Consider the following 25,547-nt stretch of genomic DNA (forward strand, 5'->3'; position numbering starts at 1 on the left):
TCTGAATAGCTCAAAAGAAATTGTTTTTAAAAAATATAAACACACAGGGAAGAACAGTTAACAGTGCATGTTTCTCCATGATTTCTTCCAAACTTGTAAGACATAAAGTCCTCTAGGCTTGGAGAAAATCAGACATACAGTTCTCTATTTTATTGAGATATAACTCACATACAATAAAACGGGCCCACCTGCAGTGGGTGGTTCGGTGTTTGATGAGTTTCGACGGCTGCGTACACTTGTGTAATCTCTTCTCCAATAAGACCTGGAACATCTCCATGACCCTGGGAAGTTCTCTCTTGCTCTTTCCCAGTCAACCCCCTCCCTGCTCGGCAACTACCACCCCTATCACTAGAGGGTTGTTTAGCCTGTTTTATTTCTCAACGTTTTATTTTGTACTGGGGTATAGCCAATTAACTGGAGGAAGAAATGGCAACCCACTCCGGTACTCCTGCCTGGAAAACTCCATGGACAGAGGAGCCTGGTGGGCTACAGACCACGGGGTCACAAGAGTCGGACATGACCGAGCGACCGAACAACAACAACTGTAGCCAATTATCAAACAATGTCCTGATGGGTTCAGGTGAACAGGGAAGGAACTCAGCCACACACATGCTCGTATCAGTTCTTTCCTGCTCCTATCCAGGCTGCCACACAACACTGAGCAGCGTTCCCTATAGGTTCAGCCTGTTTTAGAACTTCAGGGTTCTCCAGAGACACAGAGCCAATTGGATATATGAGACACATTAAGAGACTTATCTTAAGGAAACAGCTCACTTGATCACAGGAGCTGGCACGTCTGAAATCTGTATTGCAGGCTGGAAACTCGCACAACAGGGGACTTTGCAGTCTTGAGGCAGAATTTCTTCCCTGAGAAACCTCAGTTCATAAAGTTTTCAACCGATGGGGTGAGGTCCATCACCAGGGGTCACCTTCTTCCCTTAAAGTCAGCTGATCCCAGGGGTTAACCACGCCTACGAGATACCTTCACTGCTACACCTAGATTCCTCTGTGACTTAATCCTGGTCCTAGGCCCTAGTGAAGCGGATACAGAAGACTCAAATCACCCCTAAATACCTTCACTGCTACACCTAGATTCCTCTGTGACTTAATCCTGGTCCTAGGCCCTAGTGAAGCGGATACAGAAGACTCAAATCATCCCGCAGATGGAATCACAGCATGTGCTCTTCTGGGTCTGGGTCCTTTCCTTCCGGGGCAAGTTTCTGACTCGTCCCTGCTGTTTGTCTGGGTAGTAGGTTCCCTATTATTGGTATTCTCTAGTATGAATACAGTAAATAGGTTCTAATACACAACAATTTAGCCCAGAGGTCTACAAATAATAAAACAAGAAAATTGCTTTGTGATGCCCAGGGACTTGTAAACACCAGTTAGAATCCACCAGAGGAACTCTGGATATTTAAAGTTCACTGGCATTATACAACAGAACGGTTTAAAATCTCTCAGAATCAGCTGAAGCACAATGGGGCGCAGAGGAGGCGGCGCACCCCTTTCAGGAAACGTTCATTTTGTGTTGTTTTGTTGTTTTAGGATTTTAACTTAGTGGCAACTAATTAAGCAAAGAATACAGTCTAAACTAGAAGAAACCCTCTTGTGGTAACTTCAAAAGACTTCTCTTGGACACACACTAAAGCAATTGTATGCAGGAGAGTCTGAGAGCGAGCCTGGGTTTCCAACTGCTCAGGGAAAGACCAGCAAAATCTGTCGGTTCAAGAGGAGGTTGCCGCCCACTTCACTCCGCCTCACAAAGGGCTGCTGCTCCTCACGGCCTTCTCTATTCTCTGACTTCCCTTCAGCCCTCTCATAGCAGGCCGCACCGGCCACCCTAGCGTGCCGGCTCTCAGGTCGCTGAGAGCTCTCAAACTGCCACAGCCACACGCCCCTTCCGCAGAGCTCCTCCCCAGGGGTTTGCGAGCAGACCCCTCCCCGCCCTGTCTGCGCTCCTGGTCCTCCCACAGGGCTCCTCCTCAGCCTCCTCCCGGGTTCTGACCCCAGGCCTCTCCTCCATCTGCCCTCCCTCCAAGGGTGAGGAGCTCACCTGGCTCTTCTGGCTTGAAATGTCTCTACCTGCCAGTGCCTCTGGAACCTACACCTCCAGGGCCTCCTTCCCCAAGGCTGCAGATCTGTATCTGCAACCTTTGCGGCCACTCCGCAAGTTCACAACCAGTCTCTCCACCAGCCTGCACACCTGCGCCGGCCCAGCCACTGTCACCTCGGGGCCAGGAAACTCCCTGGTTCCGGGCGCTCAGACCAAGGAGTGCAGTGTCCCTGACTCCCTTTTCTCTCACACTGCGCCTACTTCACCACAGCCCTAAGCGCTCCGCCTTCAAAATGCCGCGCTCTGACACCTGACCAGTTCTCAAGTCCTCTCCGTACAATCACCACATCCACGATGGCTCAACCCTCATTCCTCTGCCTGGACGACCTTGGCTCCCTACAGTGTATTCTCAGCAGAGCAGTCACGGTGGCTCTGTTAAATGCCAAGTCATCCATGACCCTTCTCTGCTCGTGAATCCACAGCTTCCTGTCTTGCCTGGACTCCATCCCACTCCCCACACACACTCCTCCCATGTCAGCGTGGCTTGCTCCCTCATCCTCCTGAGATCTTCTCCAGGCACCCTGTTTAAAACCGCCACCCTCCCAGCAGGCACTCCCTCGCGCTCCTCCCCCCTCCATTTTTCTGTCCAACTCCATCTGACCTACTACATGATTTGCTATATTCCTGTTATTCTCTGTATCCCTGAACCAAGATGCATCCGCCTGCAACGCAGGAGACCCCAGTTCAATTTCTGCATCAGAAAGATCTGCTGGAGAAGGGATAGGTACCCACTCCAGTATTCTTGGGCTTCCCTGATGGCTCAGCTGGTAGAGAATCTGCCCACAATGCAGGAGACCTGGGTTTGATCCCTGGGTTGGGAAGATCCCCTGGAGAAGGGAAAGGCTACCCACTCCAGTATTCTGGCCTGGAGAATTCCATGGACAGTCCATGGGGTCACAAAGAGTCCGACACGACTGAGGGACCTTCACTCACTCAAACCAAGACGTGCGCTCCCTGAGGGCAGGCGTTTGCTCTGCTTACCCTCCGGCCTTCTGGGCCGTGAGCAGTGTGGCGCACAGCCTGAGCTAATCAAAAAGTACTATTTGTGGACAAATGTTCCTGATGTAGGAAGACCATCTTCTGGTGGTGCCACACGGTCAACGCCAGCTTTACATCACTGAAAGTTACGACTTCGAACACAGAAACCCCACAAATGAATAATCTCTGCGCAGGCCACAGAAAACACGCCCACGAATGAAGGAAGGCTGGGCCACGCTGCACTGCAACACCACTTCCCCAAGATCGGACACTGACGGGGGCGCGGAGGCTGAAGGAACCCAGGCAGACCAGGCTGCCGTCAAAGGTGGACACCGACCCCCGGGCGCCGGAGCCGAGGGCGCGTGGAGTGACCCGCGGTAGGGCCAGAGTCAGCGGGCCGGCAAGATGCCCTCAGGTGAGGGATGCCCCAGGTGGGCCAGGCGGACCCGGGGCCGTCTCGCGGCCTCCAAAGCTGCCCAGAGGGGCGGGGGGCCAGCAGCAGCCCCGCGGCGGACCTTCCGGGCAGCGCCGGGCCTCGGGTCCCACGGCAGCACGCCCGCTCCAGCGCCCGCGCGGCTGCCCTGAGTCCTCCCCTCAGGGGGCGGGGCGCGGCGCGGAGCCCGCAGGCGCAGTCGGAGCGCCCGCGGCCCTGGCGGCGGTGAGCCCCGCCCCGCGCAGGCGAGCCTCCCGGCGGACCCGCCCCGCCCAGGGGGCCCGAGGAGGCGGGGCAATGACGTCATCGCGCTGGGCGCCACTTTGGACTGGGTTAGGGTTAGGGGCGGCCGGGCTGAGGTGCTGAAGCGGCGGCAGCGCGGCGGCCACGGTTGGGGGTCCCGCTGCTCGGGGACGGGAGCGCCTGAGAGCCGCGGGCGGGGACCGTGCGCTGACGCGCCCACTGTTTCCGCGGGAGCCGGAGCCGGCGGTGGTGCCGTGGACAGGACGTGGCGGAAGGTGGGGGCGCGCACCTGGCGCCCCCTGCGCTCGGCGTGCGGCCCGCCGGGGGACGCGGCCCCGGGGTTACCTGAGGGCCCAAGGTCAGGTGGCTGCAGGGCTGCCGCCTGCGCTGGACCGCTCGCTCCGGGTTTCCTGGCCGTCCCTCCTCCTCCAGCGATGCGGTGTAAAGTTCCCACTGCAGGTGGCCCTGCTGGGCCTTATGGGATTACTTGAAGCCGGGTGGTCTTTCTTCCCTTAGTCCCGACGCAGGGCGCTTCCCACCGCCTTGTGTGTCGTCTCAGACTCTCCCCTGGTGCGCAGGGTGCGCGGTTTAACTGGAGTAGTGTCGTGACTGTGTTGTGTGCAATCACGCTACTCAACCTAGGGAACCTTCAGTTCAGTTCAGTCGGTCAGTCGTGTCCGACTCTTTGGGACCCCATGGGCCAGGCCTCCCCGTCCATCACCAACTCCTGGAGCTTGCTCAAACTCATGTCCATCCAGTCGGTGATGCCATCCAACCACCTCATCCTCTGTCCTTCCCTTCTCCTCCCGCCTTCAATCTTTCCCAGGGTCTTTTCAGATGAATCATTTCTTCTCATCAGGTGGCCAAAGTATTGGAGCTTCAGCTTCAGCATCAATCCTTCCAACGAATATTCAGGACTGATATTCTTTAGGATGAACTGGTTGCGGTCCAAGGGAGTCTTCTCCGACACCACAGTTCAAAAGCATCAGTTCTTCAGCGCACAGCTTTCTTTATAGTCCAGCCTTTAAGCTTCTCTTTAAAAAGTGTTTGTCTTTCCGTGAAGTATACCTTCTTTGCCCCCAAGGAACTAACAGCCTCTGTTCAGGTGTCGGGTCCCTTTCCTCCACCTCGCCCCCTCCCGTGACCTTTGGCTGCGTCCTTCTTCACTCTGCACCTCTCCCTGGTAGAATGACTTCTGGACACCCTTGGCCTGGGAGCAAAACAGTGCCCAGATTACTAAGCAGGTAAAACCGTGCTTGGGACATTTGTGCAGATGTATATGATTTGAGATCGAATTGTTTCTTTGTATTCAGTTAACACATTTTTCATTTGCAGTCTCAAATGATTAACTTCAGTTCAGTCGCTCAGTCTTGCCGGACTCTTTGCGACCCCCATGAATCGCAGCACTCCAGGCCTCCCTGTCCATCACCAACTCCCGGAATTCACCCAAACTCATGTCCATCAAGTCAGTGATGCCATCCAGCCATCTCATCCTCTGTTGTCTCCTTCTCCTCCCGCCCCCAATCCCTCCCAGCATCAGAGTCTTTTCCAATGAGTCACCTCTTCGCATGAGGTGGCCAAAGTATTATAGTTTCATCTTTATCATCAGTTCTTCCAATGAACACCCAGGACTGATCTCCTTTAGAATAGACTGGTTGGATCTCCTCTCAGTCCAAGGGGCTCTCAAGAGTCTTTTCCAACACCACAGTTCAAAAGCATCAGTGCTTCAGCACTCAGCTTTCTTCACAGTCCAACTCTCACATCCATACATGACCACTGGAAAAACCATAGCCTTGACTAGATGGACCTTTGTTGGCAAAGTAATGTCTCTGCTTTTGAATATGCCATCTAGGTTGGTCATAACTTTTCTTCCAAGGAGTAAGCGTCTTTTAATTTCATGGCTGCAGTCACCATCTGCAGTGATTTTGAAGCCCAAAAAAATAAAGTCTGACACTGTTTCCACTGTTTCCCCATCTATTTCCCATGAAGTGATGGGACCAGATGCCATGATCTTTGTTTTCTGAATGTTGAGCTTTAAGCCAACTTTTTCATTCTCCACTTTCACTTTCATCAAGAGGCTTTTTAGTTCCTCTTCACTTTCTGCCACAAGGGTGGTGTCATCTGCATATCTGAGGTTATTGATTTTCTCCCAGAAGTCTTGATTCCAGCTTGTGCTTCTTCCAGCCCAGCATTTCTCATGATGTACTCTGCATATAAGTTAAATAAACAGGGTGACAATATACAGCCTTGACGTACTCCTTTTCCTATTTGGATAACTTCAGCTTACTGAAAATTGCTTTTGGGAGTAAAGCAAAACCCGTTTATTTATGGCTAGAGAGGTGGGAGGGCTTACTGTCTGTCTTAACTTCTGGTTTCTTCCCTTTTTATAAGAAGGTTTAGTTGATAACCTGAGTGAATTAAAATTTAAGTCTAACTAAAACAGTCTATTTTAAATGTTGAAGTTATACTTTGAAAATGGTATTTTTACTTTTAAAAATCTTGACAAAAATATTTTGTTCTCTGAACTAAACTCAGACTTTTTCCCCTATTTTAAATCCCTACTTTAAAATTTTGAATATATCTAAAAGTGTGATATTTTGAGTTATCTATTTTCTGAGATCACTTTGTGGTATTTTTTGGTTGTTGTATGTATTCAAAGCTTTCTGTTTTACTCCACATAATCCTTCGGTTTTAGTGATCCTGCAGGGTTAACATTGATAACATTCATCATTTTATCAAATAGGTGTGACACTGTTTAAATTGTATCATTATCTTGAAAGTCCATGAGAAAGGAAGAAAAAGTAACATGTAGTGATTGTTAAGCAACCAGAATTAAGAAGCCAAGTTGATCCTGAAGCTGGTTGTGCCCAGACTCAACCTTGGTGAAGAAATGTTGATTGTTGTTGTTCAGAGCATGCTCGGCTTCTCTGTCCCTCACCGTCTCCCAGAGTCTGCCCAAGTTCATGTCCAGTGAATAGGTGATGCCATCCAACCATCTCATCCTCTATTGCCCTCTTCTCCTCTGCCTTCCGTCTTTCCCAGCATCAGGGTCTTTTCCAGTGAGTCAGCTGTTTGCATCAGGTGGCCAAAGTGTTGAAGCTTCTGCTTCAGCCCTTCCAAAGAGTTTTCGAGTTGATTTCCTTTAAGATTGACTGGTTTGATCTCCTTGCTGTCCAAGGGACTCTCAAGAGAGTTCTCCAGCACTAGAGTTCAAAAGCATCAATTCTTCGGTGCTTTGCCTTCTTATTGTCCAGCTGTCATATCCATACATGACTAATGGAAAGACCATAGCGTTGACTATACAGACCTTTGTTGGCAAAGTGGTAGCTTTGCTTTTTAACACACCGTCTAGATTTGTCATAGCTTTCCTGCCAAGAAGCAGTCATCTTCTGATTTTCATGGCTATAGTCACCATCTGCGGTGATTTTAGAGCCCAAGAGGAAAGCTGTCACTGCTTCCACCTTTTCCCCTTCTATTTGCCACGAAGTGATGGGACCAGATGCCATGATCTTTGTTTTTTTTAATATTGAGTTTTAAATTGGCTTTGTCACTGTCTTCCTTCACTCTCATCAAGAGGCTCTTTAGTTCCTCTTCGCTTTCTGCCATTAGAGTGGTATTGTCCAAATATCTGAGGTTGTTGATATTTGTCCTGGCAATCTTGATTCCAGCTTGTAACTCATCCAGTCTGGCATTTTGCGTGATGTGCTCTGTGTGTAAGTTGAACAGGGTGACAGTAAGCAGCCTTGTTTCTCCTTCCTCCGTCCTGAACCAGTCAGTTCTTCCAAATGGGGTTCGAACTGGCGTCTCGACCCTCATACAGGTTTCTCAGAAGACAGGTAAGATGGTCTGATATTCCCATCTCTTTAAGAGTTTTCCCACAGTTTGTTATGATCCACACAGTCAAAGGCTGTAGCGAGTCAATGAAGCAAGACTCAACCTTGGTGCAGAAATGTTGAGGAGAGATGATTAATGGCAGATTCGTAGTTTAAGGGAAGTTATTGTCCACTGATCCTTGGACTTCTGGACTAGAGGTGCAGTGAGTTCATTTGTTCAGATTTGTGGCTGGTGAGTGTTTTATTCCTTGAGGTTTTGTTCTACTCCAAGCTCTACTTTGAAGAGTCCTCTGGTAGCCTTAGAGTCCGGAGGTCATTCTGCTCTGTGCTGCACTGGGGGTGAGAAGGGGAGGCTGAGGTGGACCGCTCCTGAGCTGAGCACGGACAGTGCTGAGTGAGCGTGAAGGCGCGGGGCGGTGTCGGCGCCCCTGACATCTGAAGGCTGCAGGTTCAGCACAGTGGAGAGAGGCTTTTGATTTCCTTTCTGTTTTTAAAACTGTTAATTTGGGGGGAGTCCTGAAGAAAGTATTATAGTGTGTAAGATTTGATGGTGGCTTTTTTTTTTTTTTTTCAAATAACAGGGTATTGGTTTGTGGGTCAGGTCAGCCGTCATGCTCCCCTCAGGCAGGGATAGAGGTGGACTCAAGAGGAGCTAGTCAGCTCTGCTACTGGTGCCGGAATACGTGAGTGACAGTCGCTGGAGGCCTGCCGTCTCCTTCCCCTACAGCAAGCTGGCCCTGGTGGTAGGCCAGCCTGAAGGTGGAGCAGCGGAGCAAGTGCACAGTAACAAAGCCGGGGAAGCTTCCAGAAGGAAGTGAGGAACGCTGTCAGCTCCTGCTCCGGGGCCCTAGACAGCGACTGCTCTTGGGAAGTTGTTCGGAACCGGGGCAGATTCTTCACAGGGTGTTTGCTCGCCCCTCCCGGCACCCTCCCTTCCCTTGGGCCGCCCTCACCCATGCACGTCTTCTGCAGGCGTCCCGTGTTCCAGTTCTTCGCTTGTCTGTCTCCAGTGGTGAGCGCTCTACTTAAAGCTGGAGGGCCAGGTGCCCCTCCCCCACCCCACCACCTTATAGAGCCGAGTCCCCAAGCTTTTTTGGCAGCAAAGGCCGGTTTTGTGGAAAACAGTGTTTCTGCACACCAGGGGTGGGGGTGGGGTCAGGGTGATCCAAGCGTGTTACATACATTGTGCACTTCATTTCTAACCTGATGCCGCCACTGGTCTGACAGGAGGTACCGGTCCACAACCCAGAGGGTGGGGACCCCTGTTGTAGAAGACTCAACCCGGAGGTAAAGATGGCTAACAGTTGTTGAGTCTCTTATGTTCCAGAGCTTGCTTCAAGTGCCTTGTGTCCGTTCATTCAGTCTTCACACAACCCTGGGGAGGAAGGGCTCTTGTTCTTCCCGGCTTTAGACACGGAAGCCAAGGCACAGGGGCAGGTCACTTGGTCGGCAGGGTGGCCAGGCCAGGGTTTACAGCTGGCTGGCTTGCTCCAGAGCCCATGCCTGCTGGCCTGAGTCAGCGGCCGTCTGTGGCCAGCACTGGTGAAGCCCCCACTGTGGGATGTGGCTGCCCAGCTTTGCGATCGCCCTGTCCTTCGAAAGTTCGGGAGAGATCTTCTCACCAAGAACTGCAGAAAGTGACCTCTGAAAGAAAATGAAAACGCGATTTTTTAAAGGAGGTGCCTATCAAAATGATGTGAGATGAGTGACAAGGCTTTCAGAGACGCCATTCTCAAAGTCCTGGAAGAGCACACAGACACGTCAGGCGACTGCCAAGACAGCCTCTCACAGGGCCACGGCGGCCCTCCTGCAGGGGCGCCCTGGGTCTGTGCTTCTGTACGTTCACTGCTTTTCCTGATTTCCTGGAGGAAGAGTGGGAAAGAGTTAGAGGAGGGGCTTGTCATGAACTGGTTCAATTCAGTATAATTGCTCAGTCGTGTCCAACTCTTTGTGACCCCATGGACTGCAGCATGCCAGGCCTGCCTGTCCATCACCAGCTCCCGGCGTTCGCCCAAACGCCTGTCCATTGAGTCGGTGATACCATCCAACCATCTCATCCTCTGTCATCCCCTTCTCCTCCCACCTTCAATCTTTGCCAGAATCAGGGTCTTTTCAAATGAGTCAGCTCTTCACACCAGGTGGCCAAAGTATTGGAGTTTCAGCTTCAACATCAGTCCTTCCAATGAACACCCAGGACTGATCTCCTTTAGGATAGACTGATTGGATCTCCTTGCAGTCCAAGGGACTCTCAAGAGTCTTCTCCAACACCACAATTCAAAAGCATCATTGCTTCGGCGCTCAGCTTTCTTCATCATCCAACTCTTACATCCATACATGACCACTGGAAAAACCATAACCTTGACTAGATGGACCTTTGTTGGCAAAGTAACGTCTCTGCTTCTTAGTATGCTGTCTAGGTTGGTAATAGCTTTTCTTCCAAGGAGCAAGCGTCTTTTAATTGCATGGCTGCAATCACCATCTGCAGTGATTTTAGAGCCCCCAAAAATAAAGTCTGTCACTGTTTCCCCATCTATTTCCCATGAAGTGATGGGAAATCATGATCTTAGTTTTCTGAATGTTGAGCTTTAAGCCAACTTTTTCACTCTCCTCTTTCACTTTCATCAAGAGGCTTTTGAGTTCCTCTTCACTTTCTGCCATAAGGGTGGTGTCATCTGCATATCTGAGGTTGTTGATATTTCTCCCGGCAATCTTGATTCCAGCTTGTGCTTCTTCCAGCCCAGCGTTTCTCATGATGTATTCTGCATATAAGTTAAATAAGCAGGGTGACAATATACAGCCTTGACGTACTCCTTTTCCTATTTGGAACCAGTCTGTTGTTCCATGTCCAGTTCTAACTGTTGCTTCCTGACCTGCATATAGGTTTCTCAAGAGGCAGGTCAGGTGGTCTGGTATTCCCATCTCTTTCAGAATTTTCCACAGTTTAGTGTGATCCACACAGTCAAAGGCTTTGGCATAGTCAAAAAGCAGAAATAGATGTTTTTTCTGGAACTCTCTTGCTTTTTCCATGATCCAGTGGATGTTGGCAATTTGATCTCTGGTTCCTCTGCCTTTCCTAAAACCAGCTTGAACATCTGGAAGTTAACGGTTCATGTATTGCTGAAGCCTGGCTTGGAGAATTTTGAACATTACTTTAATAGCGTGTGAGATGAGTGCAATTGTGCTGTAGTTTGAGCATTCTTTGGCATTGCCTTTCTTTGGGATCAGAATGAAAACTGACCTTTTCCAGTCCTGTGGCCACTGCTTAGTTGTCCAAATGTGCTGGCATATTGAGTGCAGCACTTTCACAGCATCATCTTTCAGGATTTGAAATAGCTCAACTGGAATTCCATCACCTCCACTAGCTTTGTTTGTAGTAATGCTTTCTAAGGCCCACTTGACTTCACATTCCAGAATGTCTGGCTCTAGGTGAGTGATCACACCATGGTGATTATCTTGGTCGTGAAGATCTTTTTTGTACAGTTCTTCTGTGTATTCTTGCCACCTCTTCTTAATATCTTCTGCTTCTATTAGGTCCATACCATTTCTATCCTTTATTGAGCCCATCTTTGCATGAAATGTTCCCTTGGTATCTCTAATTTTCTTGAAAAGATCCATTCTGTTGTTTTCCTCTATTTCTTTGCATTGATCACTGAGGAAGACTTTCTTATCTCTCCTTGCTATTCTTTGGAACCTGCATTCAGATGCTTATATCTTTCCTTTTCTCCTTTACTTTTCGCCTCTCTTCTTTTCACAGCTATTTGTAAGGCCTCCCCAGAGAGCCATTTTGCTTTTTTGCATTTCTTTTCCATGGGGATGGTCTTGATCCCTGTCTCCTGTACAATGTCACGAACCTCTGTCCATAGTTCATCAGGCACTCTATCTATGAACTGTTGCCCAAATTTAAATAGGTTTTTGTATAATCAATTTCTTAATCCATAATCTAATCTATTCCTTTTAATTAGGCATTAATCTTTTTCTAAGGAAATAGCGCTTAACAAAATTAAAGGTTCATCTGCTAAACTCAAGCTTGAGTCTAGGAAGTTGTATAAATCATATGGGGTATCTGGGTAATCTGGGATGGCCAGCCTTCCTAAATGGGTTTGCATAGATATTATGAAAGAAAGAAACATTTAGATTGGGAAGGATAACAAAAATTAAGAGCACTGGGCATCAATAGCAGGAATGTTCAGTATGTTTCACTGACTATTAGATACATGTGACTTCACAGACGTTAAAAGGAGATGGGTGAAATACCATATTTGTGAATGCAGAAGTTTTCAGTCAAGTTTTCAGTCATTATTTCTGGAGTATTGAGTTGTTTCCTGTGAAAAGAAAACAGAAATGCAGTGTTTATCATTGATCTTTTTTTTTTTTTTTTAAGTCACAGTGGGACACCTTATCTGATTATTTGAATCATTTTCAGTCTGGTGTCTACCTTCAATTTTAGAATTCCCATTTACTTAATATTTATACCTGTGTCACTAAAAAGGGTCTTCAGGAAAGCATCTTGTGGGGAAGGCCATCAAACAAGAAAACAATCTGGTAACATTCTTGCAATTTCATTTAGGAGATTCTGCCTTTAGGAAATCAGAGATAGATGGTTTCCTTAAGACTGATGCATTTGCTGCGCCTGCTGAGCACAGCTCTGTTGTCTGTCTGCAGTCAGGCTGTGCGGTCAGGAAGCTGGACTGACCCTAGTTACATAATCAGGTGCGGGTTTCCAGGATTCATGGTGGGGACAGATCATATCCCTTGACTTTTGAAATCTGTTGTTTTGATGGGAAGTTCTGGGTTCAGTTTGTGTCTGCTATTTATCAAGTTTGAAGGCCCTTTCTAAACCTCAGCTTGCCTATCTGGAAATCACATAATAGGGTTTTTGTTGAGATAAAGCAGTGCAGTGCTTTTGAACCTGTAAGGTGTTGTTGGAGTGTTCGGTGCAGCTGCTCATTAACTCTCATGTACTTTAAGGTGTTTGGGTTTGCTTGTACCTATTTTTAAATGTGAAAGTAGCAGTTTCTTATTTTTTCCTGACCTCCCCTTCCACTCACCCAGGTCCCTTCCATGGGGCCTGACCTCTTGGTTTTTCTATTATTATTTAATGATCTTTCCCATCCCTTGCTCTTGGCTCCTGTTTCTTTCCCAGTGTAGAATATCTGTTTCCCTTGGCATCCTATCTGAAAGAGCCTGTCTACAGAGCCCATCCTATCTGCAGAGCCCTTCTGTAAGCTGAAATGGTGTGAAGGGAAGAGGCAGTTGCTTAAGACACATGTTGCTGGTGGAGGCACAGAGGAGCCGAGGTAGAGGCCAGACATCAGACACAGTCCAGAGCTCTGCTGGCCTGACGCTGAGGTGCTGGGTGTAGTTCCTGGAGACAGAGCATGCCGGGGCCCCCACTGCTCAGGGTGCACTGCAAAACAGTCGCTGAAGGCTTTTTTTTTTTTTCCTAAAGTGAAAATCTTTGTATATCTTTCAGTTAGCTAGGACAGGTTATTGATGCAGGTCTTTTGTTAAAGTGAAATGACATACAGCAAGCTTTCAAAAAGTGGGGAATTTCTTGGGAATTCCCTGGTGGTCTAGTGATTGACATTCTAGACTTTCACTGCTGGGGGTCAGGTTCAATCCCTGGTCAGGGAACTAAGATCCTGCAAGCCAAGTGGGGTGGCCAAAAAAAAAAAAAAATGGATTTCTGTACTGCTTTAGCTTCATGTCCTCCTTCCACACCTACTTATCCATCTAAATCCATCTCAGACTGGATCCATCTGATCTCAGTGAATCACTGCCCAGCCACTCTTCACACCCAGTATTCTGTCTCAGAGCCTGACCTTCCTGTCACTTAGCAGGTCATGGTGTTTAGCACTGGCTGCATCCTGCTTGTTCTCCAGTCTTATCTTACAGGTTAGGCTTGCTCTTCAACTTGGTGTTAATTGAGATACAGACTTGGTACAAATCCCTTTCAACTTTCTGACTAGCTTTGTGCTACCCTGACAGGTAACTTCCCATCTGCCTCACGTGTAACACAGGGTGCAGCTTCCTGTGACCCTTACAGGCTTGTTAGATTCCAGAGGATGCAGGGAAAGCTTCGGCAAACTGGCTCACAGGAACTGATAACTGTGAAGATGTTGGTGTCTTTAAAAACATTCTTTATACAATGTTTAAAGGCTACTTTCCATTTACAGTCATTGCAGAACGTTCTCTGCCTCCGCATGCTGTACAGTACCCCTTGAGGCTGTCTTATACCGAGTAGCTTGTGCCTCTCACTTCCCCCCAGATCCCCCCGTAACCTCTAGTTTGTTCTGTTAGTCTCCTTCATCTTGTTATATTTAGTTTGTTGTAGTTTTTCGATTCCACATATAAATGATAACGTTCAGTGACTGTCTGACTTACTTCACCAAGCACAGTCCCCTCCAAGGCCGTCTGTGTCACTGCAGATGGCAAACCTCATTCTTCGTGGCTAAGTCATCACCACTGTATGTATGCGCCACGACTCTGTCCGTGCATCTATGAACGGACGCTTAGGCTGATTCCATATCTTCCCTATTGTAGTGACGCTACCGTGAGTACTGGGGCGCATGTATCTTTTCACATTAATGTCTTTGTTCTTTGCAGGTATGTGCCCAGTGGCGGGATTGCTGGGCCATGTGGTGAGTCCACTTGTTTTTTGAGACTCCTCCATGCTGTTTTCCACAGTGGCTGCCCCAGTTTACATTCCTGCCCAACAGTGCGTGGGGGCTCCCTTTTCTCCACTCCCTGGACACTTGTTGTGTTCTCTTTGATGACAGGAAAATGTTGGTTTTTCTTTTCTTTTTTTTTTTTTTTTGAGACCCTCTTGCATAGAAGAATAACCTACTCTGGTGGTGATTTAGTCACTAAGTCGTGTCTGACTCTTAAACCCCATGGACTGTAGCCCGCCAGGCTCCTCTGTCCATGGGATTCTCCAGGCAAGAAAACTGGAGTGGGTGGCCATTTCCTTCTCCATAACTTACTCTGTTACTTAATAACTTACTTCAGGAAGCTGGCCTGGGAGAATGAAGGGTGTTATGGGGGCTGACTTCCAACTTGGTTCGGCTGCACAGCTCGCAGCGGAGTCCTGAAGGGCCGCTCGTGTTGGGATGGAGAGATCCGGTGTCCATCTTGGAACCTCTGTTTAGACAGCGACTGGCCAGCAAATGGGCCCTTGCCCCACAGTGAGGGCAGGGTGTGCTGAGGGAAGGCGCCTGTGTGCCTGGTACACAGACTTGGGTGGGGAGTGAAAGGGAGCCTGGGTGTGGGGAGAAGGAGAGCGTCCAGGGTGAGGGCTTGGAGTGGAAATCGGAGAGGGTGAAGTGGGTGCATTCTGGGCAGCAGGACCTGGAGTGTTTGGCAGGAGGGGAGGGCCCGAGGCGGGAGGGGGCGCCTGGAGTTCCGTGCTGAGGACTTTTCAGGTGCTAAGGAGAGGCTGATGGCGGGAGGGGGCGCCTGGAGCTCCGCGCTGAGGCCTTCTCAGGTGCTGAGGAGAGGCTGATGGCGGGAGGGGGCGCCTGGAGCTCCGCGCTGAGGCCTTCTCAGGTGCTGAGGAGAGGCGCAACATCAGCTTCTCGGAAGGTCACTCTGGCCTTTGGAGAATGGGTGGTGATGGGGTGAGGGTGGAGACCGAAATGCTTAGGGCTGTGTTACTGCAGCAGCAAAGGCTGGGAATGCGGGCTTACTCTAACTCAGAGGTTTCTAGTTCTTTTTAAAGTGCCCAAGAGTAAGTCTTCCAGACTTTGCAGGCTGGTCTTCTTTGTCTCATCTGCTCAGTTCAGCTATGCCTCTAGCAGGAAAGCAGCCTCAGGCCCCAGGAGCATGAGGACCCTGGGCTGGGACCACTGCTTCCAGACCACAAGGGCGGGGCTGTGCGCCAGGACTGGTATCTACCGACCAGCAAGGGCCAGGTTTTGATTTCAGATGGTGGTTGCCTGCCCTATGCTAAGCCAGTGGTTCTCAAAGCCTTTTGGTTCCAAAACCTCTTGGTTTTATATTCTTAGTAATTTTTAAGGCCATGAGGGTTATGTCTGTCAATATTTACTGTGCTGGAAATTAGGACAACTGAAAGGATTTACTATTTCATTGTAATAATCTATTACATCTTAACATATTTTAGTGAAAAACAGCTTTCTCAAAACAAAGATAGAGAACAGTGCTTTGTCTTACATGATGCAAGCGTTTTAAATGTGGGGCTTAATAGGATGCAGCTAGATTTCCATATCTGCTTCTGCATTCAATTTGTTAACAGTTGTTTTATTGAAATACATGAAGATCTGGCCTCACACTTAAATGTCATTAGAAAAGGGAGGGATGATTTAATGGCCTTTTCACGTGATTATGGGTAATCCACTGTTTGTTTACTTGTTTTATATTTTGACCGTGCTTCTTACCATACGGGATCTTAGTTCCCCCACCAGGGATTGAACGTATGCCCCCTGCAACAGAAGTGGGGTGTCCTAACCGCCGTACCACCAAGGAAGTCCCTAATACTCCACCTTAGTGCCAGCACTACAGCAGAACTGGGCACGTGGTGGCTTCTGTAAGTTATACTCTGGATGTGTTGGTATTCATTCATATCTTCTAAATGTTGATATATTTCATTGTACAAGATCGAGAAAACGAATACTGATCTCATCAGCAGTCTTAAAAGTGGGAATTTGTCAAAGTAGTAGTAGTCAAAACACATTTTCAAGAGTTCAGATGCTCTCGAAAGCTTGGATTTTATAATCGGCAGCGCACCCTGTCCAGTTTCTGTGTAGAGAGTAGCTCACTTTGTTCGTTTTTAAGAAAATTTGCTCCAGAGTCAAAGTGTGAATAAGTGCCGTTGGTCCGTTGCTGTCTCAGACGAGTGGCGCCCTGAACAGTGACTGCAGCACCGCGGCCGCGCCTGGACTCCCCCTCGGGCCCATCGCAGCACCCTGGACACAGCAGACACGCTGTGCGCGTGTCGCACATCGGACCACAGAGACCCTGAAAAGCCCCACTCAGGCACTGGGAAGGTAGGAACACGAAGACCCTGAAAAGCCTCACACTCAGGCACTGGGATTGTAGGACCACAGAGACCCTGAAAAGCCCCACACTCAGGAACTGGGATTGTAGGACCACAGAGACCCTGAAAAGCCCCACACTCAGGAACTGGGATTGTAGGACCACAGAGACCCTGAAAAGCCTCACACTCAGGCACTGGGAAGGTAGGACCACAAAGACCCTGAAAAGCCCCACACTCAGGCACTGGGAAGGTAGGACCACAGAGACCCTCAAAAGCCTCACACTCAAGCACTGGCATGGTAGGACCACAGAAACCCTGAGAAAACCCACACTCAGGCACTGGGATTGTAGGACCACGAAGACCCTGAAAAGCCTCACTCTCAAGCACTGGGATGGTAGGACCATGAAGACCCTGAGAAGCCTCACACTCAGGCACTGGGATTGAGAAAATCAACTCGTCTGCCTGGTCATCAAGGATGTTCCTGAGTAAAACTGGCTTTTCCTTCTCTCCCTGCTGTGGGCGAGGCGAGCAGCCGTGCTGCTGACGGTGCTGGACGCCAGCTGCGGCCGCTGCTGCTTCTCGTCCTTCATGCGCTGACAACACAGTGACAATGGCAGGTGCAGCATTCACATTATTGTGAAAGTCGTTTTGACCTCGTAGGCCTCAGAGAGGTTCAAGGGTACCCCCAGGGGTCCACAGACCGCACTTTGAGAACGACTGCTTTACAGCTAGCCTCCAGCAATAGGAATAACAGAACAGGGCGGGTTTCAAGATTATCTGTTGCCTCTCATCTTTCCTGGAATTTATTGGTTTTGTCTCAGAATACAGAAGCAGAGCGTTCATTATTTACAGTAACTCAAATGATGCAGGCGTAAAAAAAGTGATACCAAACGTCCCGGTCATCGCTGCCCAGAGGTGACCACCCTGAGCAGGGTGTGTGCATTTCTAGACCGTTTCCTGTTCGTGTACCTCTGTGTACTCTTGTTTCAGGGCCTGGTTTGTGTGTGAGCAGCAGTCTCCAAGTCCCTCGCACAGGCTGCGTCCTGCTCTCGGTGGTGTTTTGCTGCTGCCCGTCTGCGTCCCCAGTGTGTGATGTGAGACGTGCAGTGACCCAGACTTGCTTCTGAGCTCTGCGTGCCCTCTGCCCACTCGGCCCTGCACATGGCCCCTGGAGATGCGAGGGCTCCTGCTGCTGTGGGTACAGATGCCCACTGTGGATCTCAGAAGGTGTGGTCGCTGGCCCGGGGACACACAGCTGGTGGTGCCGAGGCCAGGGTTTCAGCCCAGCTGTTCTGGGACCAGAACCCAGCTGCTGCTGTTGTTGTTCAGCCACTCAGTCGTGTCCGACTCTTTGTGACCCCCCTGGACTGCAGCACACCAGGCTCCTCCATCCTTCACAGTCTCCCGGAGTTTGCTCAATCGTGTCCATTAATGCTATCCAGCCATCTCCTCCTCTGCCACCCTCTTCTCCTCCTGCCCTCAATCTTTCCCAGAATCTGGGTCCTTTCCGGTGAGTCAGCTCTTAGCATCAGGTGGCCAAAATATTGGAGCTTCAGCATCAGTCCTTCCAGTGAATATTCAGGACTGATTTCCTGTAGGATCGACAGGTTTGATCTTCTTGCTGTCCAAGGTCCTCTCAAGATTCTTCTCCAACACCACAGTTCAAAAGCATCAATTCTCCAGTGCTCAGCCTTCTTTATGGTACAACTCTCACATCTATACATGACTACTGGAAAAGCCATAGCTTTGACTATACAGATGTTTGTTGGCAAAGTGATGTCTCTGCTTTTTAATACACTGGCTAGGTTTGTCATAGCTTTCCTTCCAAGACGCAAGCATCTTCTAATTTCATGGATTTTTACGGTTAAAAATGGTTTAAAAAGCTGTGCCTTCTTGCATAACTCAATTGGACCCTTTCTGATGGTTGCACAGTATTCAGTTGGATGAATTACTGATTTATTTAACAAGCCCTCTATGAGTAGGTTCCAGATTTTGCTCTTACAGAAGATGCTGTATTAAAGAGACAGTCCCTCCATCTGCCCTGCAGGCATGTCTGTGGCTGAAGACTCCGGACACTCAGGCCTTGGGCGTCACCTCTCCAAGTGGCCCAGGTCGTCCTCCAGAGACGCTCTCACCTAAACCTTCACTGCGCATGCTGAGAACCTACGTCTTGTTCATTGTTGCCATTTTAATGTCAATTTTAATGCTGTAATTTGCATTTCCTTACAGTTACACAATTGAGATCTATTTCCATTTCTTCCATGAATTGTCAGATTGTATCTCTTGTCCATTTTTCTGCTGAATTTTTTAAAAATCATTTTTAAAAGCTTTTTATGCATTATAAATATTAATCTCTGAATATTTTTATTTGATTTTTAATTTTTCAACTATATCTGCTGTATATAGGTCTCATAAAAATGGATTTTTTTGTTGCTGCTGTTGGGAATTAAGAAAAAGCTGAGATGCTTGTTTGGGTCAGTTAATGCTACAGAAGAGGGACAATGTGTGGAACAAGAAGAGAGACTCACAGTAGCAGGAGGTCAGAGGCAACCGTGAAAACGGGAGAGCCTGGGATATTCAGAGAACTTGGTGAGGATGCTACTTAGGCAGGCTGGAAACAGACTTCAGCCCGTTTTATCTAGCTCTCCAGATGGAAAGCTACAACTGAGAGGCAGGAGTGTGAGTTCTGCATCTTGAGCTGCATGTAGTACAGTGCTGGCGCCTAGGAAGTGCTTTAATACGCTGCGGCTTCTCAGGGAGTCACGAGGATACCTGCCCCAGAGCTATTAAGTTCCCTGAGAATGGCGTGGAAAATTTAGGTGAAAAAAACAGATGATGAGTACTCATTTTTAACCATATCCACTTTCACTTTTCACTTTCAAGCATTGGAGAAGGAAATGGCAACCCACTCCAGTGTTCTTGCCTGGAGAATCCCAGGGACGGGGGAGCCTCTTGGGCTGCTGTCTATGGGGTCGCACAGAGTCGGACACAACTGAAGCGACTTAGCAGCAGCAGCAGCAAGCATGTCATTCACTTTTAAAAAGGGGTGAGAAAGTTAATACAGATCATCAAAGAAAGGGAATTAATGAGCATAAACATTTTAATTAAAGCAGTGATGAGGTTTTATTTTTGCTTTACATTTCTGAAAAGAGTGGGCTTCCCTGGTAGCTCAGCTAGGAAAGAATCTGTCTGCAATGCAAGAGACCCTGGTTTGATTCCTGGGTCAGGAAGAGCTGCTGGAGAAGGGATAGGCTACCCACTCCAGTGTTCTTGGGCTTCCCTGGTGGCTCACCGGGTAAAGAATCCGCCTGCAACGTGGGAGACCTCGGTTCAATCCCTGTGTTGAGAAGATCTTGGGGAGAAGGGAACGGCTGCCCACTCCAGTATTGTGGCCTGGAGAATTCCATGGAATGTGTAGTCCGTGTGTAGTCCATGGGGTCACAAAGAGTCAGAAACGACTGAGCGACTTTCACTTTCTGGAAAGAGTATCTTGAACTCATTTTTCTGGAGGGCAGTTTCACGTTATCTGTTGAACTTTAAGCAAGGGTTGGGAGCATATGGCTCCGTTACAGGAATGTCAGCATTTCATGAAGACATACTTAGCGTTGTGCATTGCAGCAGTGTAATATCTGGAAGAGCTTACGTGTGCAACAGTCGTGACATGATCAAACGCACTGTGTCACGCCCGTGCCGTGGGTTAAGGGGCCGTGCCCGTCGGAAAGCAGCTTGTGGAACGCTGGGTGAGTTGGGTGAGACGCAGTGCACAGGCCAGTGACCCCGTGCAAATGAGGGGGTGCAAACGTCGGGAAGGCGCTGGATGGCTGGCGTCTGGGACCCTGGGGCGAGGGCTCCCGTTTGCAGCACAGAGGGACCTGGCTTTTATTCTACACTCCTTTGTGTTACGTAATGTTCCACGCTGCGGAGACGTGGTGTGTGACGATGCAGGTACGTAACGTTCCACGCTGCGGAGACGTGGTGTGTGACGATGCAGGTACGTAACGTTCCACGCTGCGGAGACGTGCTGTGTGACGATGCAGATACGTAACGTTCCACGCTGCGGAGACGTGGTGTGTGACGATGCAGGTACGTAACGTTCCACGCTGCGGAGACGTGCTGTGTGACGATGCAGGGGCCACTTAAGAAGGGGAGACTGGCTCTACAACAGTGGAGGAGGGTCCTCTTCCTGCTGCCTATGAACGTCTACTGTTGAGACTGCCACTTGTCACCCTAAACACTGTCAGGTTTTTGTTCTTGAGGGGTTTTTGGTTTTGTTTCTTGGAGTTTAGTTGATTTACAATACGGTGTTAGTTTCAGATGTACAGCAAGGTGATTCAGTTCTGTGCATTTTTTCCCAGATTATTTTCCATTATAGGTTATTCTATAGACGCACGATACTGACTGTAGGCGTGCCATACAGTACATCTCTTTGCGTATCTGTTTTGTGTATAGTAGTTTGTATTCGTTAACCCTGTTTTTCCGAGTTTCAGTTCTGCCCCAGTTATCTATAACGACAAAATAGATGCCCATGAAAACATATCTATTGCCGAAGCTCTAGTGTTTGTAGCTAGGTGTAAAACAAGCAAAACGATAAGCCTGTTCACAGCGATTGTTGAAAGGAGGCCTTCGCAGCCTGTGTGCGTCAGTGTGTTTGTAAACGGACATGACTATTAACCGTGGGGGCTGTTTCTGGCTTTGTTGCGGCCATTTGCACTGACCTGTGAATCTGCACGTTTAAAGAAATGTCATAATTTCATTGTTTTTCTGATGCACCTTATATATAGGAGAAATATTTTAAATCTTGAGACCATCATCTGCCACCTCACATTTTAATAACTATAGTTTGCTTTTACCCGGCTTCTGTAATCAGATTAAATTCATATTGGAAATTTAAATTTTATTGGTTGTATTATTTTGTTAGTATTGAGTTTGTTTATTTTGATTTTAGAGCTCTCCTAAAAGCTACAGTGGGTATTTCTAATTTTAGACTCATACATATTTCCATAGCTTAATGAAAATGATTTTCCTCACTGCTGGCAGTCATGGAATTTCTCTTAAAAGATTCACGCCATTTTAATTAAGTGTGAGAATCACTGGCAGAGCCGATACCATTAATTATATAATATTGTGCACCCCCTGGGTATAAGTGACATAAATTTTTTGTCCCTTTTAGTCCAGTGAGACTATTTTGGTTTCATTTAAGCAAATTTGGTTATTTCACGTAATTTAATTTAAAAGGTGACACTTCTAACAAGAAGCTTTATTCTTTCCCAAGGCTTACTGAAGATTAAAAAAAAAAAAAAGCCCAGCTGGCAGAATTCAGTACATTCTTGTTGTTCTTCAGTGACTAAGTCATGTCTGATTCTTTGTGACCCCAGGAATTGCAGCACTCCAGACTTCCCTGTCCCTCAGTATCTCCTCAAGTTTGCCCAGATTCACGTCTATTGAGTCAGTGATTCTATCCAACCATCTCATCTAAGGAAGAACTTATTTTTAGGAAGGATATCGTATATTAACAAATGTATGTTTGTGCAGATCTTTAAGAGTTGGGCTTCACTTGTGGCTCAGCTAGTAAAGAATCTGCCTGCAATGCGGGAGACCTGGGTTGGGAAGATCCCCTGGAGAAGGGAAAGGCTACCCACTCCAGTATTCTGGCCTGGAGAGGTCCGTGGGCTTCACAGTCCATGGGGTTGCACAGAGCTGGACACGGCCGAGTGACTTTCACTTTCACTCAAGAATTACGATTTTGTGGCCCCTTTTCTGGGCCATTCTTCAAGTAGTTTCAACTTTGGGGTCTATTTTCCATTAGCAGGTCAGTTGTGTATCACAGCTGTTTACACTGTGTGTCTTTGAACGCTCCCTCCTCTGTAATGCGGAGGTAGGACACCCTCTTTGAGCCGGCCCCAGCCACAGGCGCGGGTCTCTTGTGCTCGACCCTTCCCTGGAGCAGCCCGAGAGGAGAGTCTCTGCAGCAGCTGACTAAGATGAAGAGTCTACTTGTGGTCAGAAAACATGCTCACACCAGCCCCTCAGGAGACCAGACCCAAGGCTTTGTCTGATCGATCGGTACTCAGCAAAGCTGAACCCCATAGAAAGTGGTTTCCCCTGAAGCCCAACCTGGGTGTCCTTCCCAATCAGAACTCTGTGTCGTAAACCCAGATCCACGTCCTCTGCCTGAAGCGCTTGCCTCTGAACACCCGAGGCCTTTCCAGCCTGGGCTTTGCTCTTTGTTCCTGTGGCTTTACCCTCCCGAGCGGATGTCCAGGTCTCTGTGCTGACTGTGTCAGAACCTCAGTGTCCCACTCGGAGACGATGTCATCCTGATCAATGGCAGGGACTCCCCAGACCTGGGACTTTCACTGGCACTCTCAGTGGTGTTGCTTGGTACAGAAGCTGACCAGTCTCCACATAGAGGAAAGCACGTCTGTTTCTGTCATGTAAGAACCAGGCTTATTTTTAAAGGTGGTACCAGGCGTGGATTTTAAGTTGGGCAGCAGACTTCTAGAGCCAGTTCTTTCCTGTTTTTGTTTCTTCTCAAAATTAGTTTCCTAAATTTCTACTCTGTATCTTATATCAAGACAGCCCAGTTTAGAGAAACGCTAATGGGCCAGGGACCCATGAGCCCGTTCGGACTCTGGGCTGCAGAGCCAGGAAGTGGCTGCTGGATAATTACAGGTTTCTCGTGAAATTTTTCTTTATCCAAGGAGAAAATTTCATACGTGCTCATCTTTTTTTGATCCCTTTTGATGATTTTTTTATACTTATCGTAGCCTGGTTGACTGCTTCTGTCTTTTGACAGCTGACATCATCTCAACTGTTGAGTTTAATTGCTCTGGACACCTCTTGCTACAGGAGACAAGGGTGGCAGAGTTGTTATTTTCCAGCAGGAACAAGAGGTCAGTAGGTGCAGTCCACTGGCCAGGGAGGAGGCTCAGCCCTTCTCGTATCACTCATGAGGAAGGGAGCACGGTAGCTTCTCAGTGTCTGAGTTCACTCGGATTCGGTCTGTCAGCGTTCACCATGTAGGGTCTTCTGTCAGAAGTTGTCTCGGGGTTGACGAGGAGCCCCAGCCAGGCCCCAGGGTCCCCATCTGCAGGGTGGGAGGAGGGTCCTGGCCCGGCCCCAGGTGGTCTCGGGTGGTGGTGAGGTGCTGGGTCTGTTTGCTCGCATCCCATAGCAAAAGAAAGCCCTTCCCCAGCAGTGGAGGTGCTGCCCGCCAACCCGCGGCCCACCAGCTGGTGCCGGGTGCCCTGCGAGCCCCAAGCCTCGGAACACGTGCCTTGGAAGAGCCGTGATGAGTGTTGCTCATGGGCATGGCTGTTAGGCCCCTCCCTTCAGGGAGCAGGGCAGAAGCCCCTCTGTCTCACTACACAGAGGAGAGTGGGTGCTGCCGCCAGCCCCCCAGCCCTCTGGCCCCTGGGGAGTGGCCTTGGCGGTGCTCCTGAGGGAGGGGCCCCTCGGGGCGGCCAGGCCTGGGGCTCCCCAACCAGGGCCTTGCTGTCTGCTGTCCAGCAGGTCCGTGTGCGGTTCCCTTTTCATCTCCACATCTGGTCTCTGCGTCGTGGTGAAGCTCTGGTATCAGGGCTGGTGGGCCCTCACTCCTTTCCTGCAGCAGGAAATGCGCCTCTGTGACCACAGAGGGGTGCGCAGTGGCATCTGTCAGGGCAAGCCCTGGGCCCCCAGCAGCTCGTTATTAACATATGCCTGTTGCAGCCCTCAGTTTTATTATGTCTGTGTAAATTAAGAATATTTAATTGTATTTTTTCTGAGTTGGAGTGGTAAGAATTATTTTGCGAATATTATATATATTATCTTTCATATTTCTGAATCTTCACAGACCATTTGATAAATTTATAATTTTGCATTCTTATTTTGGAGGTAGATTTTCACACAGCTACGTAAAAAGAACTATATATGGAAAGAACTTTCTTTTCAACAGAAGTAGAAAATGGGTGGTGGTATTTGAATATTACTTTTAGCAGAAGGATTATTCAACAGATTACTAAACCATAGCTATCTTAAATTTAGGAGTTCACTTTTAACTCCTTAAAGTTTGCCATTTTGATAATGTCCTTATAGAAAATGAAGTTTTTCTTGTTTTGGGGGGTCGTCTTTAAACCTAAGAATACACTAGCTTCAAATGTGGACTAGATTACAGGAAAAAGCATCCGGCTATAAACTGTGTAAGCAAGTACTGTAGTTTTGAGAAGCTGTCTCATTAAGAGTTCAGTGAAAAAGTATTAAGTCAAGGTTGAGACAGATTTGTACAGTAGTGGGTCCCTAAAGTTGTTTAAATTTGATAAGCCCAACCAACGGCACCTTCACAAATCCTGGGCAACTTTTTTCCCCATCTTTTCCCTCATATTTTGGTGAATATAAAAAGCTTTCCTATTCCACTTGCCTGTAGGATGTCTCAGTGGTGGCTGTATGTTAATCCCCGTTGTGGACTTGCGTGTTACCAGCGTGGGTGAGGGTGTGGACTGACTCTTCATCCATCACCTCAGAGGCTGATGGTACTGCTCCCATCATAGCGCCACAGCTCTCGGTCAGAAGCCACAGAAAGCTTCCCAAGGGGTCAGAATATGCCGTTCAGATTCAGGGAAGTGTGGAGGTTCTGGAGGCTGGAGCAGTGCTCTGCTTGGTTGGGGGCAATGCAGGACGTTCAGTCAGCAGGGAGCCACCAAAACTAGTCAGCGACGGTGTTCCAGCTCTCTCCCACGTCAGCGACGGTGTTCCAGCTCTCTCCACATGAGCGGCGGTGTTCCAGCTCTCTCCCACGTCAGCGGCGGGTGTTCCAGCTCTCTTCCACGTCAGCGGCAGAGCCCTCCCCCCAAGGGCCCCGCTGTGTGTCTGGCTGAGCAGTCTGTGGATGTGGCTCCCACCTCTGTGCAGAACGGGTTTTCTCTGCGGGGATTTTTCTGCGGGGTTTTCTCTGCGGGGGCCCCGGAGACATTGAAA

General features: G+C 48.7%; 1 long non-coding RNA gene across 1 annotated transcript; it reads right to left on the minus strand.

The window, feature by feature from the left end:
* Positions 1 to 11,774: 11,774 nt before the first annotated feature.
* Positions 11,775 to 19,440, minus strand: LOC133239573 (uncharacterized). The gene is made up of 2 exons (XR_009733893.1): positions 14,604 to 19,440; positions 11,775 to 11,922 (listed from the first exon to the last, which is right to left on the minus strand). It is a non-coding gene; the product is annotated as an uncharacterized LOC133239573 (long non-coding RNA).
* Positions 19,441 to 25,547: the final 6,107 nt, after the last annotated feature.

The sequence above is a fragment of the Bos javanicus genome, chromosome 26, assembly GCF_032452875.1.
Source record: "Bos javanicus breed banteng chromosome 26, ARS-OSU_banteng_1.0, whole genome shotgun sequence".
NCBI lineage: Eukaryota > Metazoa > Chordata > Mammalia > Artiodactyla > Bovidae > Bos > Bos javanicus.